This window comes from Phaseolus vulgaris, chromosome 4 (assembly GCF_051622355.1).
Source record: "Phaseolus vulgaris cultivar YP4 chromosome 4, ASM5162235v1, whole genome shotgun sequence".
Taxonomy (NCBI): domain Eukaryota; kingdom Viridiplantae; phylum Streptophyta; class Magnoliopsida; order Fabales; family Fabaceae; genus Phaseolus; species Phaseolus vulgaris.
Window position 1 is genome coordinate 42,580,368 of NC_143501.1, and position 7,773 is coordinate 42,588,140.

Here is a 7,773-nt window from a genome sequence, read left to right on the forward strand (position 1 = left end):
ATAGTTTGTTGAAAGCTTGTTGTTTGAATTTGCAAAAATGTAAATAAAGCAAAGTAAAATATGTGTGTGATTCAATTGGGAAAATTGGGATTGAGGTTCATCCTTCTCACTCGCCTGTACTTTTACAAAAGATTATAATATTCATTCTTGATTGATATTGATGCACATATAAAAAGCATTCATATTGATTCCTCACATACAAAATTATTAAGAGAGTCTCCTAAATATTGATTCCTTGCATATTTATAAAGTTCCTTATCATTACGAACAAATGTTATAAAGCAATTAGCATTTCAAATTTATTATTAACATTTAAATATGTTAAGTATTATCATTTATGTCAAATTTTTAGAAATACTTTTCAGTCAGATCTAAGGATCAAAATCATGAATATAATTCAAGCTTTGAGAGTAAAATGATAATACCAATCATCAATCAAGAACTGAAATATTATAGATAAATATCATCTCAATACATAAGAGTTTGAACAAATTACTCCCAATCCCAAAAGGAAGAATTAGCCACTCATGTTGGCCATTACAAGCATGGAAAGCAAGAAAAGAAGATTTAGGACGTTTCTCCTTTACAGTTTCCTCCTCTAGGGTTTTCCTTCTCTTTCTATTCTCCCAATGATGTCTAAGGTTATGCCTCAAGCCTCATATTGAACCTAATTGGGCTTGGGCTAAGTGACTTCTCGCCTAAGCGAGTTATTACTTGCTTGGGTGAGTTTGACACCAACTTCACTGGAGTGAACTCGCTTGGGCAAGTGACTCTGGATTGAACTCACCAGGGCGAGTGACTCTGGAGTGATCTTGCTTGGGTGAGTTTGGGCAACTTTTGAGCGAGTTTCCAATGTTCCAACTTTCCCTTTTTATTTTGTCTATTCTCCTTTAGCCCTTTCATTTCCATTTTCCCCTAAAATCCTGAAATTAACACAAATTTGGGAATAAATCCTTCTTATTCATATTATAATCACAAATTATGTAAAAAGGTTTAAATTCATAAAGTAGGGGTTAAATTATAACTATTTTATCAATAAATATTTATAAGTGTCTGTCTTTTAATATGAAATATTATTGAACTATGACACTTATCACAACCAAAAAATCTCCAAACTACTTCACATGGGGATAAATATCTACAATCATAGTGTTGCTTTATTTCATCAACAATATATAGGTGTGTTTGTACTTTGTGTACAACTACTACTAATTTTAATTGTAGTTTTATATGGACCATTGTTAACATATTTAAACAAATATTTATTGAATTTGACGTATTGCAATATTATGTATTGACATGAGCTTGTTACTTCATTAAAATAAGTGGACTATAAGAAACAACATTGTTATTACCTAGTTTAATTCCATTCTTTTTGACAAATATACCATTATCACGTCGTTTATAACATGGATATTCATCTTCATCTATGGTAGTTGAATGTGTAATTTTTTTAGGATAAAATTTAGAACATATACATTCTTTCATGCAAGGTGAGCTGAATTTACTAGTTTCATAAGGACCATGTATCATGTAGTTGGTAATAGCCTTTGACATGTTTGGCTACAGATCTGAATAAGGTGTTTCAGTAGAGATTATTATATCAATGTCTCTTGCATTTTGCAGTTTGTTTTTGTCATCCAATATAACAATATATGAGCATGTGGTAGTCCCCTCTTTGAAAATTCAATGGTGTAAATTTCTAATATAATAAAAGAGAATTAGTGCAATAATTGACATTTTTAATATTGTTAATTCCTTTTTTGAAAGATAATAAAAAATCATAACCTCCTGTAATTTTTCCAAAAAAGTTATTCTTCCTAAAATCTGTCATCATTTGATCCAATTTCATTTTGAGCACCCTACTGACAATATAAGATCTATATGAAGCTATTAAAATTTTTTGACAAAAAAATCACGGATTTCACTCCAATTCACATTACATGTAATAATTATAATCAAATTTAGATATTTAAATCTCTTACAGATAACCATATAATTTTGGCAATTGTTGAACATCTACCTCATACCACTAGTAAATAAAGTATGTAAAACTACACATCTACCAATTAAAGAATGATCAATCTCTTCTCTATTAACTACTTCTTGAAAGCCATTAAGAATTTCATAATGAATTAATTTCTTATTTTCTCTTATGAAACATAATCGTTGTGCTTAAATCATGTGTAACAATCAACCAGAAAATGTTGGAAGAACCTACTACATTATACTATGTTACCGAACTCAACAATTATTTTTTAATTCTAAATGCAATAAATTTTCTTAAAGAAATGTGAATTCTTTTTCTACACTGCAAGAAAGTCATGAAATAGAAACCAATTTTAGAGACAAAAAATAATTAGTTGTTATAGTGACTAAATTAGAGACTATTTTAGAGACTAAAAATTTATTTGGTTTCTAAATTAGTTTCTATTATTGTTAAATAGTTTCTAAATTGGTATCTAATTAGCTACCAAGGTTTTAACTACCAATTATTTAGATTCTAAATTTGGTAGAAAAACCTTGGTAGCTAATTAAATACTAATTTAGAAACCATTTAACAATAATAGAAACTAATTTAGAAACCGAAAGTTTTTTTAGTTTCTAAAATGGTTTCTAAATTAGTCACTATAACAACTAATTATTTTTGGTCTCTAAAATTAGTTTCTATTTCATGATTTTCTTGTAGTGCTACTTTCACCACAATTGTGACATTCTTTTATTAGAATATCCTCTTAATAACTATTTTCTCCATATAAAAACATCAAAAGATATTGCACTGGAACAAAAACATTTGTGTGTTTCGCGCAGTCTTGTCAATTCACCATAAAAAAAAATCACAATTATGTCTCTTTTTACATCTATGTTACCAAAATCACCAACTAATAAAGTTGCCATCTTATCTAATGAAGATATATTATATACCTTAAAATCTTTGAACCGATTTCTAAGTGTAAAATCTTATTTTACATCACCGATATAACAAATCTCTAGCTCTTCTAAATGATTTAGCAAAAATATTATATTTATTGATCATATTTACGAAATCAACAACGAATGATTTCTCAAATATAAATAGTTCTAAATTTGATTTTTTTTTAATAAAAACTTTCATGTTAGGCATTACTATGCTACTTGACATCTCAGTTAGGCTGACACCTCAAATAACAACAATCATTTGTCATCACATGAAAAAGGTATAATTAAAAAAAGAAAAATAAAGAAAATAAAAAAATATAGGGGGACTAGACCAAAACCTATATGTTAACAAAAACGATACATAGGTAAACTATACCTATTAATAAAGAATTCTAAGAACATACTAGATGGAAGCCTATCATACTAATGAAAGGATTCTCTATGAATAAATTCTAAATTAGCCAACTTATCAGCACACGCATTCCCTTCACGGAAAATATGAGTAACCCTAAACCTGATTTTTTCACAGTAATTAAGATAAGTATTCCATCGATTACGAAGCATCCAAGGAACATATGTCCTAGCAGTAAACACAACACAAATCAAGGCAGAGTCACAATCCAGCCAGACATTAGTAAGTTCCAACTTTTGAGCTTCCTACAAAGCATATATAACTCCATAAAATTCAGTAACCAAACAGTCTGAACGTCAAGAAATGCAGAGAAAGCTCCAATAAACTCCCCTATACTCCCACAGAAAATACCTCCACAAGTGGCAAGACCTGGATAACCCCTAACAACCCCAGCAGTGTTAATTTTAACCCAACATGGTGAAGGAAACTCCCATCTAACAAGAAGAGGACGAAGAACTTTACCAGTACGAGTATTAATACCAAAAAACTTAATCAAACTGAAATTCATCATATCATTCTTCATTGAAGCTTTAGACGACTTTCCCATTAGACAAATCTTTAATAATTGAAATAGCCATAGAAACCTCAAATGTTATCCTGAAAACGAGCATAATTCCTCATACTCCATAACTTCCAAATAGAAAAAGTTATTACAACAAGCTTAATCAATTTAATCAAAGGACTACCATCACTTTTAATAAAAGAAAGAAGATCATCCTTATTAGAGAAATGAGAATAGGAAAAATCTGCGAAACACAACTACAAATATACAAAGCATTAGAGCATTCAAAAAATAAATGATGAATAGATTCCTCATGCTTTTCACAAAGCGTAGACATAGAACAAATATGGAGACCTTTTTTTTGAATATGTTGATTTGTAGGAAGCCGCCCATGAAAAACTTTCCAAAGGACAACAGTTTTGAAAGGTGGGATATGTGAAAACCAAATAAATTTACCTCAACCACAGGGAACTCCTGGTTCCAAGAAAAAAGTCTTAGCCGATTTAAGAGTGAAACCGACCAGACTCATCTAGAATCCAATTAAGAACATCCTTATCCGTCCTAACCATTATATGACTAAAAAGATGAGGCATCTGCTGTAAAGACAACAAAATATTTCAATCAGGACCTGTCCAAAACTGAGAAACTGTATCCGGAATGCTAATACCATCAAATAACCCTGCAATATGTGCTAAAGGAGTAGTAGAACACCATTTATCATTCCATAAATTAATAAAAGAACATGTACCAACAGTCCAAGAAGTATAATCAAGTATAGTAGAATAAAACTGCTTAATTCCAAGCCAAAGAGATGAGGATCTATAAACCATTTTAAACTCGTATTTTGATTTAAGAACCCTGGCTTTCAAATGCAAAGACCAAGACCTGTTGCTATAAGCAAAGTTCCAAGCAAGCTTAAGAAGATATGCATTATTTTTGTTGATCAAAGGCTTTAAAGAATCCAAATCCAAATGTTTGATGCAAGGCTGGAGTTGCTGCTGTGTTTAGGATAGGATCTGGGTAGTTTATTTGTGTAATCCACTCTTTGTTGAATCTAAAGCTAATGTGTTTTAAAACCTTTTTGAATTTAAAAGTGCTTTTCAAACTAAGTGAAAAACAACCTGTTGTTTTGTCGAAACAACCGATTGTTTTGCTCTTAGGTGTTTTTGAAAGGTTGAAAAATGTTTTGGTTAGTTGACTTGCTGTCAAACCAAAACAATCAATTGTTTCGTGATTTCAATCGATTGTTTCTTTGAAAATCCTGACAAAATTTTGTTTTGTTAGTTGAGTGTGCTTTAAATGATTTTCAACTGAATACGCTCCTCTATTAAATGCTTTGACCAATCTTTGAAAGCTATAAATAGTTTGTTTATGTTTTATAACAAACAAGAAAAACAGATTTGAGTTTTTCAGTTGTGAAAAATTGCTTTAAAGTTTTAAACATTCACAAAAGCTTTGGGTTTTCTCAAGAGAGAGTGGAATAGGATTACATCTGTATTGATTTTAGATTGTTCTGTAAACAAGTGTAATTCGTTCTGAATACTTTGTAAATTCTGGTGTTGTTGCCAAGGAGTGTTGTGTGCTCTTGAGGTTGTCAAGATCAACATTCTTGGTGTTATTTAAACTCATTTAAATTCAGTTGTTATTGCTTTGCTGGTATAAACAACTGATTGTTTCGAAGAAACAACCGATTGTTTTTCCGGTGCTTTGTTGTTTTGTGTTTTATATCTTGGCTAACTGAATTTCTGATTGAGTTTCATATAAAGGATTTTGTTCTAGCTGAAATTTTTTTCAAAAACCCCCTTTAAACAATTCACCCCCCCCCCTCTTGTTTAAGGCCATATATTCTAACAATTTTCACGGTGAAGGTTAATAATCTTCAAACCTCCATTCTCAAAGGGAGAACAAATCGTATCCCAATTAACAGTAGTTATGCCTTTCTTTAGAATTCTCTAGTCCATATAAAATTTCGACACCACTGCTCAACTTGCTTAAGAAGAGAAACAGGCCATTTATACAAATTAAAGTTATATGCTAGAATTCCCGTAATCACCGTATTGACTAACTGAATTCGACCCATCATGCTAAGAGATTTACCTTTCCAAGATGCTAGCTTTAATTTGACTTTATCCGCCAAAGGTTGCAGAAAATGACTCTTTGGAGCACCAACAAAGATAGGCACTCCTAAATAATTGAAAGACAAATAACCATGGCTACAAGAAAGAATACGTTGAATTTTGGTGACAAATCTTGCAAATTATCCATGGTGAAAAAACTACTCTTAGAATTGTTAACATATTGATCCGAGAAATCACCATATGTTTTAAGAAAAGTACTCAAATTTCTAAGAGACTTATTATCCGCCCTACAGAAAAAAAAAATGTCATCCGCATATAAAACATGGGAGGGAGTGAGAAAACCTTGTGGACCAGCCATATGTAGAATCTTCTTATCATTCACAAGCTTAGAAAGACCTCTACTGAGAACTTCCTCTGCAAGACAAAAAAGTAGAGGAGACAAAGGATCACCTTGTCTAACCCCTCTACTACAAGGAAAAAAACCCACCAAACTGCCATTTATTCTGATAGAAAGCATAGCAGACCGGAGAATAGTACTAATCCAACCGACAAACGAGGGGTGAAAACCAAATCGTGTCAAAACTAATAATAAAAACTTCCAACTCAGAGTATCAAAGGCTTTATGAATATCAACTTTGTATGCCACATTACCTCCTCAAACCTTTTAGAGAGCTTGTTAATAGCCTCTGAAGCAATGCCAATACAATCATGAATTTGTCTCCCCTGCACAAACCCATACTGATTAAGAGAAATTATTCTATCAGCCACAAGGGCAAGCCGATCTGCCAAAATCTTGGAAATAATCTTAAACTTAAAATTAGCAACGACTATTGGTTTGTAATCTTGGATGGATTCAGCACCCTGAAACTTAGGAATAAGAGATACCATATTACTATTCATTCTAGGGAGAACCCAGTTTTGCTTAAAAACTGTTGGACAACATTGCAAACATTTGTCTCAATAATATCCCAACAAGAATGACAGAAAACACCACCAAAACCATCAGGACCAGGAGCACTATTACCATTAAGGTTAAAAACAACATTCTTGATTTCCAAAAAATCAGAACATTTCATCAACATCATATTCTCCTCAGGAAACCAGATTAGGAATATAAGTACCAATAAAATCTTCCATATTACCTGTATCCTGATCATGAGAAATAAACTCAACATAAAGAGTTTTATAAAACCCCAAAATATGTTCCTCAATGATTTTAGGATCTTCAATAACCACATTATCAATCTGTAAACGATGAATCCCACCAGAATTATTTCGCCTTTTAACCACTACATGGAAAAAAGCAGTATTTTTATCCCCATCTTTAAACCAAAGCATCTTAGCTATTTCTTTCCATAACAAATATTGATAGTGAAGAGCATGATCAAGCTCCTCCTTAGCTATCTTTTCTTGACAGAGAATCCCATTAATATCAGACATACTAGCAGTCTCTAAATTTTGTTGAATACCAAGGAGGAGACCCTGCTTAAGAATAACTACATTGTGAACATTACCAAAAGAGTTTTTATTCCAATCACCAAGCTCAATTTTCAACCTTTTTAACTTATGTAGCAAAATAAACATAGGACACCCAACAACCTTATTATTCCAAGAGTCATGAATAAGCTTCAGACATGAACTGTCCTGAAGCCACATAGAAAAGAAACGAAAATTGCTAACCTTTTTCAAAGAATTACTAGTAAGACTAACAAGAATAGGGGAATGGTCAGAACAATTCCTAACAAGAACCTAATAAGAACATGAATCTCATTCATCCAGACATACTCCGTTACATAAAGCCCTATCCAGTCTTTTATGAATTTTATGTAGCCTCTCTTCTTCCATTACACCAAGTATAACCA